General features: G+C 43.8%; 1 protein-coding gene across 2 annotated transcripts in view; it reads right to left on the reverse strand.

Moving 5' to 3' along the window:
* The window catches only part of LOC149456345 (NACHT, LRR and PYD domains-containing protein 3-like), a 100,425-nt gene extending 91,688 nt beyond the window's left edge, over positions 1–8,737 (reverse strand). For both annotated transcript variants that reach the window (XM_089685144.1, XM_089685145.1), the window contains exon 1: positions 8,637–8,737. The gene's annotated coding sequence lies outside the window, so the exon portion shown is untranslated. The remainder of the gene's footprint in view (positions 1–8,636) is intronic.
* Positions 8,738–13,607: the final 4,870 nt, after the last annotated feature.

Raw genomic sequence — 13,607 nt, forward strand, 5'->3', positions numbered from 1 at the left:
CCAAGACAGGATATGTCTTCTGTGGCTCTTCCAGAGGCACAGAATGTTTTTGTAGATGGCTCTTGCTCGAGACCCACTGACACTGTTTACCATGCAGGATATGCGGTGGTGCAGTTGCCAGATAAAGTACTTGAAGCAAAACCCATCCCATACCAGTCAGCTCAGGCCGCTGAACTGATAGCCCTTACAAGAGCATGTCAGCTTTTTGAGGGTCAGGATGTAAATATTTACACAGATTCCAGATATGCGTTTGGCGTGTGCCACGATTTTGGAATAATTTGGGAAAAGAGAGGATTTATTGCAGCAGATGGAAAATCCATCTCACATTCATCTCTGGTGAAGGCTTTACTCAAAGCCATACAACTGCCAAGATCCCTTGCTATCCTACACTGTAGGGCACACACAAATGAACAAACTGATATTGCACAGGGAAATGCTCTAGCTGACAAAGTAGCAAAAGAGGCGGCCCTTACCCAGTCTGCCATGATCCAAATGCCAATGCTCACCCCTGAAATGCCACTGTTGGATCAAACATTGCAGGATTTACAGACATATGCTACCTCAGAAGATATTGAGCAGTGGAATGCAGCTGGTGTGACAAAGAGTCCACAAACTGGACTTTGTGTCACAGAGGGGAGACCATGCATTCCAAAGGCCAGTGCACCTCTGTTCATCTCACAGTATCATGGAGTAGGTCACAGGGGATGGCAGGTTACATGTGAACTGCTGGATAATGATTTTTTCATTCCTGGCCTTCCCTCTTTGGTAAAATCATATGTGTCTAGATGCATTACATGCATAAGGAATAACCCAAACAATCCTCACAAGGCAAGACATGAACACCTGACATACCCATCAACACCTTTTACTCACCTACAGGTAGACTTTACACACATGCCAAAGGAAGGAAAAAGACAAGAATATCTTTTGGTAATTGTGGACATGTTTAGCCGCTGGGTAGAAAGCTTTGTAACCACAAAAGAAGATGCCCAAACTGTAGTGAGGATCCTTACACGGGAAATTATTCCCAGGTGGGGATGTCCACTCCAGATTAATTCTGACAACGGTCCAGCATTTGTGGCCAAGGTATGTCAGGATTTGGTGAAAACACTCAAAATTGAGTGGAAGTTTCACATTCCTTACCACCCTCAGAGCTCAGGTATAGTGGAAAGGATGAATAGGACCCTCAAGGATAAAATTAGGAAAGCTACTGGAGGTACCTTTGCAAACTGGAAGAAAGTACTGCCTGCAGTCTTGGCAGAGGTAAGGATGACTCCTTCTAAAAAGACAGGTTACTCCCCCTTTGAGGTTCTAATGGGTAGGCCCTTTCCCACTCCCTGGGCTAGACAGCCACTCATGGTAGAAAGAGGGGATTTGGAATTGATTCAGGAGGAATATGTGAGAAAACTTATTGAAACTTTGGACAAGGTTGAAAGAAATGTTGCTCGCACCTTTCCTCTTTCTTCACAGGAACCAACTCACTCTTTCCAAGTCGGGGACCGTGTGGTGATACAAGCCCTCCATAGGAATCGGAAGCAAGAGTATCCCTTTGGGCCCCCCACTTCTGTGATCGCTGTCACCAGGACCGCTGTCCTGACTGAGGATTCCAAGGCCTGGATCCATGCCAGCCGTGTAAAAAGGGTGAACCAAGCCCCTAAGAAGCAAGACAAAGGCAAAGACACAGATACAGAAGAAGAAAAAGGAAGTGAAGCCGGTGTAAAAGTCTTTGAAGAAGATGACCTTTCTGATGCTCTCACAGAACTCTGGGCAGACATTTTGCTTCCTCATACTAGCAGCCCTGACTGTGTTCCTCCCAGTATGGACAATAACTAACTGTATTTATCACCCAGATGATTATGGAGTGATTAAGAGTATATGTAATACCTCCATACAAGCTAGTGACCCAGATAATGCAGAACCAGTGCACACACAAAACCATAGTACACAACATTCTAGTGTCAGAAAGAAACGAAGTCTAACCCGCACTAAGAGAAGGATGAGAAGAATGTCCTTTGTACAAGATAAGGGATGGGGGTTACAGGAAACACCAGTCTTGACTACTGAGGATGTAAATCAGACCATAGTGTTTACTCTGACTAAAAACCAGGTGTTTGACCCGACTAAAGTTACTTATGATATTGGACCTTATAATGTGTACATGTGTGGGAGGAATAAGCCCTGTGGTTACTGGGAGAATATATGGTGGACAACAGACCCTCATAAATGGGAGACCCAATCAGCTAGAATTCCCCTAGAGGACATAGGCACCTATCAAAGAATCTCTATAGCAAAAGGCCAAGGGAATATCATTTTCACAATAAGGAACCCACAGGTCAGAGATAGTGGGGAATATAGGTTGGGAATAACTGTGTCAGGAACAGACCCCTGGGCCAACCTCATATTACAGGTAAAACCCTCCCCAAGAGTCCATGTCAATACCATAGACAATTCATTCCCCAAAGTTAGGAATCGACTGGATAATGAGGTGACAGGAGTAGTGATGCAATCAGAAGACAGATTAAGCATTGAAACTGGTTACTCTGACAAAAATGAATGGATTGAATGGGTGAGATGGACCACTAAAAGTAAGGGACAGGGAGACTGTGTTTCATGTGCCAATCCCCGCCCCCTACTTGCCACAGTTCCTTTGTTAGAAGAAGAAACTAATATGTCCTGCCTAATTAGAATGTATAAAGATAACATCACTGAGAAGGAATGTTCTGATTTTGTTAAGAAGTTCCCTGTTACCGGATTACGAAATTTACCTTTGGCCTCTAAACCGGTACCAGGAAATTTTACCTGCTTTGAACATGATGATGCTAAGGGTAAAGATTTAGGTACATTCCCACCTAATTACTGTGTTAAGACCATCCGCACCTCCGCAGAAGGCTACCGGAAGGAATGGTTTCAGGACCACCGGCAGCAACTGTCGGATGTGTGGTGGCTGTGTGGAGATATGAGACTCAGAGCCAGACTCCCCAGCAGATGGAAGGGAAGCTGCGCTCTGACCCATCTTCTCATGCCTTTCTTTATGATCAAAGTAGAAGATGGGATAAGAAGCTTGCCCATCTTGGAAAAATCCAGATCTAGAAGGTATAAAAGAAATGCACCCCGTGGTTCCTTTGATAATAGAGTTTACATAGATGCTATAGGTGTACCAAGAGGAGTCCCTGATGAATTTAAAGCTCAGGACCAGATTGCTGCAGGGTTTGCCTCTATTGCTATATGGGTACAGCCTAACAAAAATGTGGATTGGATTAATTACATTTATTATAATCAACAAAGGTTTGTTAACTATACTAGAGATGCTCTAAAGGGGGTCTCTGCCCAACTTGATGCAACATCCCTTACTGCTTGGCAAAACCGCATTGCTCTTGATATGTTATTAGCTGAGAAAGGAGGAGTATGTAAAATGTTTGGTTCCTACTGCTGTACTTTTATCCCCAATAACACCGCTCCTGATGGAAGCATTACTAGAGCCCTTCAAGGCCTCCAAATGTTGTCTGAAGAATTGGCTGAAAACTCAGGAGTAGAAAATCCACTAGCTGGTTTTTTTGAAAATTGGTTTGGTAGATGGGGAACTCTGATGAAAACTATGCTGATTTCTATAGTAATGGCTGCTGCAGTATTAACTCTGTGTGGTTGCTGTTGTATCCCCTGCATCCGTGGTTTAATGCAGAAACTTATTGACTCCACCATTACTAGAACCATGTGGAATCAGTATCTTGATAAAGGACCTACTAAGGGCCCCAGGTACCAACCTGTAAAAAAGGTGTAAGGTCACGTGCGTGACCTAAGAGGGGGTTTGAAGGAATTAGCCTTTCAGCATTACCATACCGCCATATTGTCTCTTGACCTGAGATCTGCCATTTTAAGATAAGAATCCATTTTGAGATTTATGTCAGTACTTAAAGATGAATTTGTGTTTTAAGACTGTTTCTTACTTTCGATAAGAGTCTGAGGTTCCTCTTTTCCCTTCAGATGTAACTTCCTTTTTTCCTCTACCGAGCACAAGACTGAAAGTCTGCGGTGGGCTTTTTCCTGTTGCAAGAGTATTAATAAACTATAGCCAGCGCTAAAAGGGAAGTTGTCTACTTTCTATATTAATGTTTGACGCATATAATAATAATTAACATAAATGCTAAATGATTGGGCATTACTGACGTATATAATATTCTGATTGGTCAATGCATACCTGTCAATTGATTGGTTCTTATATTTCCATGTATTGTTTTAAGTTTCATATATAAGTTTGAACACGGAAGAATAAATTCAGTTCCTTCTGAGATACCACCTTGTGTCTGTGTGCAATTTCCTGTATCTCAAAGGGGACTCCAGGCCTGTAGACAGACATTGATCAGGGCCAGGGGACTGACGGGAGTCGGTAGCTACAGGAAGGAACGAGAGGAGCCAATTCCTTTCAGACAACCCAAGCAATTTTAAAAAAAAAATGTTTTAGTCATTTTCCAAAAACTTGCGGTAAAAAAAAATTATTCTATTGACTCAACATGCCTCTCAGCAAAAAGTTTGAGGTGTCAACTTTCCAAAAAGGGGGTGGGGCATTTTATGACCAGCATTAGTAGTTTATGCCACACATCACTCACTCTTCTAACCACCTGAAGATCAAGCATTTTCTGACACTTTTTGTTCCCATGAAAAAAAATCAGAATTTTTTTCCATAAAATTACTTTGAACCCCCAACCATTATATATTTTTTAAAGCAGACACCCTAGTGAATAAAATAGTGGGTGCTGCAATTTTTTTATGTCACATAGTACTCGCGCAACTATTTTTCAAATGCAATTTTTTGCAAAAAATACACTTTTTGTTACCTTTAATGCACAAAAACACAGAATTACTGCCCTTGATCTGACGTTAGCAGTGATACCTCACATGCCGGTGTGCATGCGTGGGGGGAGGGGGGCGGCGAGGGTGCATTGTTTTTTCTTTTTTTAAGCTATTTTGATTTTTTCATTATTTTTGCACTGTCCCTTTGCACTGTACTAATGACACTGGGCAGGAATGGGTTAACATGAGGGGCAATCAACGGGTTAACTGTGATGAGAGTGTTTTACTAGGGGGCTGGGGGGGGGTGTGCTTCACTGTAAAGAACACTGATCGGGATGGCTGTGCTCAGCCATCTCGAGCAGTGTGCCCAAACTGACAGGGAGGAGGGCTTTTGGTAAACAATGCAGCCTCCTCCCTGTCGGTGATTGCCGGTAATCACCGGGTATCAGCGGGTAATCACCGGGCGGGACCTGGTGATTGACACCGGCGAGGGTAGGGAGGTCACACACCCTCTACCTGGAAATGCACAATCACGTGTATATATACACACAGGGCCCGCCCAGCAGTAAATGTACTGTGGGCGGGACCTAAGCGGTTAACCTCCCTGGCGGTATGATTATTTCAGATTTTTGGTGCTGAAAGCGATACCATTATTTTGCATGGAAATATGTTGTTTTTTTATTGTAGGCTGTAATATTTAGGAATAACTCACTGAAATCTGTCCGAACAAGAGTCTAGTAAACATCCCGGGTATGATAAAATTTGAAACACGAAATCATAAATTATAATTTAATAAATAATCATAAAAAATAATAATATAATAATAATACATTTAATTCAATAATATAATCAAACCAAAAACACTGAAATGTGAAATATAGCGCCATAATAAGTTTGCACATCGCTGAGCAAAGTCGCAAAATTGTTTTCAGTGTCTGATGACGAATTTCCCCACAAATCATTATCACTCAATTCTGCAAGTGGTTCTGATTTACTATCGCTGTTCTCTAGCTGATCTAAACCGCTTTTGACCTAAAGGGACGCTTTTTGGACGCCATGGACGTTTCTCAGTTTCCAGGCAGAAAGAACAGACAGAATGCAGGCGGGGCGCAGGACAAAGCACTCGGGACAAAATGTATGTGAAATTGGTTGAGACAGCAATGTTTTACTATGTAAAATGTAAAAAAAAAAAAATGACATTATTTACAATTTTTAAATTTCCCGCCGCCGGCGGCGCCCGTACGTCACAGGGACAGGACACAGAAGCCGGATGCTGGCATCGGCCGAGGGACGCTGCAGGGGACACATCGTGGGAGCGCAGGGTAAGGTAAGTGAAGAACAAATGCCGGAGCAGTGCCGCATGGTATTCCCGAATGTGTAGCTCGGGGTTACCGCTCTTGGTACTGAAAAGTTACCCCGAGCTACACTCGGGAATACCGCCAAGGAGGTTAAACGTGCAGTAAAAAAATCATTACAAATCAAGTTTCCTCATAAATTTAGGCCAAAATGTATTCTGCTCCGTGTCTTTGCTAAAAAAAAAAAAATCCCAATACGTGTAAATTAATTGGTTTACATGAAAGTTATAGAACTTACAAATGGCGGTATAGATACTGGGAATTTTTTTTTTCTCCTAGTAATGGCGGCGATTTCGGGGCTGCCGCAGACATTCTGACACTGGGGGAGAACTGACTTGGTGTCACTGACATCCCCAATGACACCAATACAGGGATCAGTGCTGAAAAAAAAAAAAAAAGCACTGACACTGTACTAATGGCACTGGGCAGGAAAGGGTTAATATGAGGGCCAATCAAAGGGTTAACAGTGTAGGGAGTGTTTTAGTAGGGGGCGGTGTCTGTGTTCTTCACTGTAAGCACACTCTTCTGGATGGCTGTACTGTGCAGTGTGCCCGAGCTGACTGGGAGGAAGACTTTTAGTAAACCAACCAGTCTTCCTCCCTGTAGGAGATGCTCGGTGATCAGCGGGCGCCGGCAGGTAACTACCGTCTGGGAGCCGGTGATTGACAGCCACAACCGCTAAAGGTGGTGTGGGTAAAGCACTTGCCCCCTACCTGGAAATGCAAAATCATGTATATATGTGTGATTTTGCGCACCCCTGCTGCCCTGTAGCAGCTCCGGCCAATTGCTTACACTTGACTGGCAACTGGCAGCAATTGGGCGGAGCTAGCAGTGATGTCACCTAGCTCCGCCCAATTGTTCACGTCTGACTCGTAAATGTCAGATGGCAGCGAGTGCTCTGGTCGGCGTGTGGCGGTTTTTTAAAATTTCGGTGAGTCGGGTTCCTTGTGACAACGCTGGACACCATGATTGACAATGGATTACAATGCTGGAACCAGTTTCTTTTTGGCTTTTTTTTTTTTTTCCAATAAAGGATTTTTTTCAAAAGTCTGGTCTCTTTATTTTTCCACAATTTTAACCCTTTACTGAATGGGTAGAGGTACAAGTACCCCTTATTCAAAAAGGGGGGGCAGCATCAGGGTTCCCCCTTATTTAAAGGGGTATGCTGATGCTAATGAGCCCACCTGCCCACAGACCCTCACAACCACTGGGCAAGGGGTGTGGGGAAGAGGCCCTTGTCCCCATCGGCATGGGGACACAGTCTGGCAGCCTGTTAAGGCGCAGCGAGGGGGGAGCCACTCGTACGCCCCCCCCCAACACTTTCCTGGCTTCCCAAGCCTGTGCTTGGATCAAGGGCCTGGTAGGGTTTTTAGGGGGAACCCCATGCACTTTTTATAAATTGCATTTATTGTGGAGTCCCTTCTAACCTTCCTGCCAGACCTAAAGGGTCTGTTAACCTCTTCCCGTCTGGCCCATGCCACTGTATTGCTAGGGTGACAGTATGTTAAAATAATAATATAAGAAAAAAAAATAAAAATGTAAAAAATTTTAAAAAATTATAATTTTTGATTATAAATAAATTTGGGTTATTTTTTTTTTACCTAAAAGATATATGTATACATTTTGGCCAAGATTTATGAAGAAAGATTATTTATTTGCAAAGTTTTATAAGAAAAACACTTTTTTCTAAATTTTTGGACTTTCATTTATATAGCTAAAAAAATAAAATACCAGTGGCGAATAAATACCACCAAAAAAATTTTTTATCTGTCTCAAAAAAATACTAAAAAACTCATATGGGTACAGTGTTGCATGCGCAATTGTCATTCAAAGTGTGATAGCGCTGAAAGCTGAAAATTGGCCTGGGCAGGAAGGGGGGGGGGGGGGGGGGGAGAGTGTCCAGACTGGAAGGGGGTGAAAGTGTCCGGACTTGAAGTTTTTAAGGATTGGGGGGGACCCCACTCTATTCTTTTTTAAAAAAAAGTCAGTCCTGCTGCAGCAGGTTCTATACATTGTACAGATGTGCAACTTTGCAGGTAGTTTAGGACCCTCAAGCATGATATTTAAAGGATTTTTTTTCTACTTTAAGCAATGAAAGATGACTGCCCCTTTAAAAACAGTACTTTTTGAAAACTATTTTTTCACTGATCCATGTCCCTCAATGCAGAACCCGAGTCCCCATTCCCCTTTTATGACTAATAACTTGTATTTAAGCCTTCAAGATGGGCGCTCTTCGAGTCCCTTAGACTTGCTTTAAGTTTGAAGTTCGCATTACGTTCGAATGTTTGACCGCAAACTGCACAGGGGGGTGTTCAGTCCATCGCTATTTACCGGGATTAAGAGATCAGAGTTCTGCTTAGTCCTAACAGACCTAAATACAGGGAGAGAATCAAAGTTTGTATAACCTACAAATATCTCTTATTACATATCAGGATGACCCGTCCTGCCTAATGTACTACTACTTCTGTTATATAGGGTTACATGTCATCTTACCTTACAGATCAGATGGTTTTTGAAGCCACATTCTAGCAGATCGAAGAAAAATCATGGAGACTTTTAGGTGAGGCCAAGTCATGGGAATGTGACTGATTAACTCCCTTTCAGTTTCAGTATGAGTCGACTTCCTGTTGTTCAAACCAGACAAAGACAAACGCAGATTATTCTGGAGGTCGGATTCAGCAGTAGAGTTTGAAAAGGTTTTACTATGGATCTGCTCTCTGCATGGGATCATTTGTGGAATCCAATCAGTACATTCAATGATGGCAACAGAGACATAATAGATGTTTTTCCAATGCACTCCAAAATTGCATTTGCTTTTAAAATTCGATTTGGATTGAACGGAATTTCCCAAATGAAAACCACATTCATGGTTAGAATTTCATTCGAGAAAAAAAAAAAAAATTCTGACCTGCTCTTTCAATTATTTTTTTCATCACTACGGCTGAAAACGATGGTCAATTCAACCCCATTAACTACTACAAAATTTAGAAAATGTTCAGAATACAACATTTCTCTAAAATGCTACTGGTGTGTGGCCAGCTTTATGCCGCCACACGTGGGATCATCTTCCAGACATCTTACCAGATCTATAATGGAACTGGGGAACATTGGACGTGGTCACCACATTTTAGATGACAAAACAATCATCTGATAAAAATAAGAAATACAGGTCAAAGTTCCTTACAAAACACTATTCGGCTCCATGCACACTAGCAGGTTTTTTAAGCTCAAAAAACACTGGTAATGTTTTTAGCATTTTAGTATCATTGTAGTATCATTTAGGAGCGTTGGCATTTTATTAGCATTTTTACAGTACATGTAGAAAAAAAAAAAAGAAGAAAAAGCTAGAAACAAAGTTATTAGTAGCATTTCGCATTTTTTTTCTGCTGGAAAAACGCAACAACAAACTGTACATAAACAACATTTTTTTTCTTCTCCTAGAAGCTGAAGCTCTAAAAGTCTAAAGCAGTGTGCATGGACACACAGGAGAACACTACTTAGCTTCTAGGAGCATAAAAAAGTGTGCTTGTGTTCATGGAGCCTAATGCGGGCCATACATGGTTCAAATTCCAAATGACTTTTCGTCCGAAAATCAAAAACGTTCGCTCGGTAATCTGATGGCGACATCAAGGATTTCAAAAATCGTCCGACCAAGTCAAAAAGTTCACCCCATATAACAGGCGAAACTTCTGTTCCTTCCAGGTCACGGCTCATGCGCATATTCTTTTCAGAAAAAACGATCGTACAATTTTGCCATCATTGAGTCGAAAATCGGACGTTTTTTAAGAATTTTCCAACATGCATGATCACCGAAAAGGGGAGGAACCACGAAAATCGTCCAGTGCTATTGACACACTAACAGAGCGAAAATCAGCCGATTATTCTTAGGTCCGAATAAAATCGGTCAAATTTGGACCCATGTATGGCTGGGCTTAGACTTTTCATCCCTCTAGCTTTGCTGCGCTGTATATCCAGTATGTATGCAGAAATGGAGTCCATGAGTAGGACGGAGCACCAGGAGGCTTTAGTTAACCACTTGGTAACCTTCCTATAGCCGAATTATGTCATCATATGATGCCCTCCCAGATCGCGCCCTCCGACACACCCCCAGTGGCGTGCACCAGGCAATCTCCGTGATCGTGATCACATGATGAGGTAAAAAGCCAATCACAGCGGCCTTTTACCACGTGATCAACTGTGCCCAATGGCACAACCAGGGGCGGACTGTCAACTCATGGGGCCCCTGGGCAATAGGGGATCATTGGGCCCCTGTGTCCTTGCCCAAACTCAAAAAAGGCTATGAAAAAGGTACCAGGGGCATCTCATGGGGCCCCCTACTGACTCCGGGCCCTCGGGCAGTGCCCGAGGTTCCACATGGTCAGTCCGCCCCTGGAAAAACAGATCACGGAATAAATACAGTTGGTAGGTTATAGGCAGCACTTTCCTAACGCTGTCACAGAGCAGATCAGCACTTGTATGCAGTGCCACCCACCAATGCCCAGCAGTGCCACCCACCAGTGTCCAGCAGTACCACCCATCAGTGCCATCAGTCAGTGTCGCCTATCAGTACCGCCTCTCAGTGACCATCATTGCTGCATATCAGTGCAGCATCATCAGTGCCTCTTCATCAATGCCCACCAGTGCCGCCTCATCAGTACCGCCCATCAGTGCCACCTCATCAGTGAAGGAGAAAAATTTCCTGTTTGCAAACATTTATAATAGAAACAAAGAAAAACTTTTTTTTCTCAAAATGTTTTGCTCTTTTTTATTTATAGTGCAAAAAATAAAACACCCAGCAGCAAATGAATACCACCAAAATAAAGCTGTGTTTGTGTGAAAATAAATTATAACAATTTCATATGGGTACAGTGTTGCATGACTGCGCAATTGTCATTCGAAGGTTGAAAGTTGAAAATTGGCCCAGGCAGGAAGGGGATATGAGTGCCCGGTAGGCAAGCAGTATTAAACCATTTTTTATATTGCAGCTTACTAATTCTTGGATGTGGTGGCTGCAATAGTTTTTTTTCCCCTTTACTTTTATCCGCTGATCCTGCCAGTAAGTCTGTTATTTATCAATTTCTATTAACAGATTAAGCTGTTGAGTAAACATGAGAGTCAAAGTGGAACTACACCCACAGATTTAAAGTGGCTATAAACCTAAAAAACACAAATCAATCTAATCCTATAGCTGCATGCATGCGCTCTGAAGGGACGGCATAGCGTGGCGCAACTTCAAAGCTCCCTGCCCCAGCCGAGGGCTCCTGCGGACATGCACAGGAGTGACGTCATCGCGGTTCCAGTAATTCATACAGGAAGACTGGGTGAAGATGGCGGTGCCTGGGAACCGTGATAGTGCGGCGCTGGAGGGCTCCATCTACAGGTAGGTCTGTCGTGGTGCATTATGACCTAAACCTGCAGGGGGGCCTATTGTTTTGGAGGTTTTTATACCGCTTTAACAATTTCCCAAAACAGTTACATTTACAGCGTGCCCTGAATGAGAACTGTACCAGTAGCTAGAGCTCTTAATTGAACTGTCAAGCCAGCAAATGGCTGGTGTCCTAACTGCAAACACACAGCACCATCGTATAGATCAAATAGATGCAAAGATGACAGCTGTGAGGAACCAACAGGCACCCCGACTAGGTGCCTCTACCAAAGAGCTGCTTCCTCACTGCTGCAGCACAGGAACAAGGCATTATAGCTGGCAATTGCACCCAAGAACTAGACGACTCTAGCTTAGGTGCAAACAGGAACTGTTTCTTATTAAAAATTCACACGTAATTTATACCACACAAAATCAGACAAGAGCTTGATCACATTATCCTAAACAATGCAAACTTTAAACAGTAATATCATCAGTACATCTAATTAACAGCTGACAGTAATCTAATTGAACAGTAAGCTAATCAACAGTCAGGGACTCAGACCAGCTTTGATTTAGTCAGGGAGCCCACCCCAGACAGTCCAGCAAGAAGTCCACAGCCCTGGATACACAAAGTACATTACACATGTTGACTTTCAGGTTTTTGGCTTTCACTTGTGTAATCTGTCCACTAAAGTCATCAAAGGACAAAACTCATACAGTGTTTCAGCAGTCTGAAAAAGTGCAATTAATTTACCTTCATAGATTTCTCGAGGTAGATTGTTGATAAATATTTCTGTCCCAAGTGAAGGAGCTTCTCCTACCCAGTCTGCAGGAAGGTCACCATATTTCCTCTGACCATTAACCTGTCCAAGATTAATATTATACCTTTCCATCTACTCCAGAAGGGAAGCTTTATTGTCTTTATGCAGGGAATTAATGTAAGCCTCGCTCTCAACGTTCACTGTGTTGTTGTCCATCATTAGAGAATGATCTATTCTCTCCATCACAGGCTGAACTGAGCTCTCCTCCATGCTCTGACCGGGGGAAGTAGACAAAATGCCTGGTCTCCTCCATGGGCCATAATCAGTTGGTAGAAGGCAAGCCCCTAGTCCCCTGTCCCGGTTGGGTCTGTCACATTTCTCACCCCTCAGAAGGTAAACTAACTAGGTCCCAGACCACCACCTAGTCTGTACATGTGTTAGTCGGGCAGAGTGAACCCACATATTTGGTCCACATAATCTCCATTCTTGACCACAGGGAAGAGTTGCCGTCGGTAGGTGAGGAGCAGAGGTCATGGACCCTCTGGCTGCAAGTGGTTCAGCTGGGAGGTCCTTACCTTTCCAGGGCTTGATCTGCTGCTGGGGAGAGGGGCTGACCGCCCTGACTCCTCGGAGCTGTGAAGACACGAGGTGCTAGGCACAGGTCAGTAGAGCTCTGACCTGTTGACAGCGATTCAGCTGGGGACTCCACACCCTTCACTCTGGCTGACTGTTGTGGAAGGAGGACAGCTTCCTTCGCTCTCAGACTGTGGATCTGCCATTGGGGAGGGAGGACCATCACCTCCTCTCCTGGACTGTGGATCTTCCACTGGGGAGTGAAGGCAGCTTTCTCCTCTCCTGGGTCCTTGAACTGCCACTGGGGAGATGAGCTGGCTGCTCCATCTCATCCAGCTGCTGAGATGACATTTCTTTGGCACTGTCTCCCAGGTGTATGGATCCTTGCTGGGGAGGGAAGACAGATTTCTCTGCTCCCGGGTTATCGTACTGCCTCTGGGGAGATGAGCCGGTTGCTCCCTCTCCTGGACTCCTACACTGCCCTTCTCTGCCTCAGCTTGTCACTGGGGAGAGTTTGGAAGTTCTGCTCTGATACCAGCTCTTCTGTTTGAGGTTCGCTGGGTTGTTCCTCCTCAGCAGAAGTCTATTAAATCCCCAGTCTTTGGAGCTGGTGACAGGGGATAGAGGTTCACTATCTCCTCTCTGTGGATTCATGGAGCCGCTGAAGGTGCTGGGCAAAGGTTGGTAACACACTGCCCTGATTCCAGTCCTTCTGCTGGGGATCCCACATCTTCCACTCCGACTGGCTGTTGGGGAGGGAAGACA

The sequence above is a fragment of the Staurois parvus genome, unplaced genomic scaffold (genome assembly GCF_062004578.1).
Source record: "Staurois parvus isolate SC_StPar_1 unplaced genomic scaffold, SC_StPar_1.0 ptg000363l, whole genome shotgun sequence".
Classification (NCBI taxonomy): domain Eukaryota; kingdom Metazoa; phylum Chordata; class Amphibia; order Anura; family Ranidae; genus Staurois; species Staurois parvus.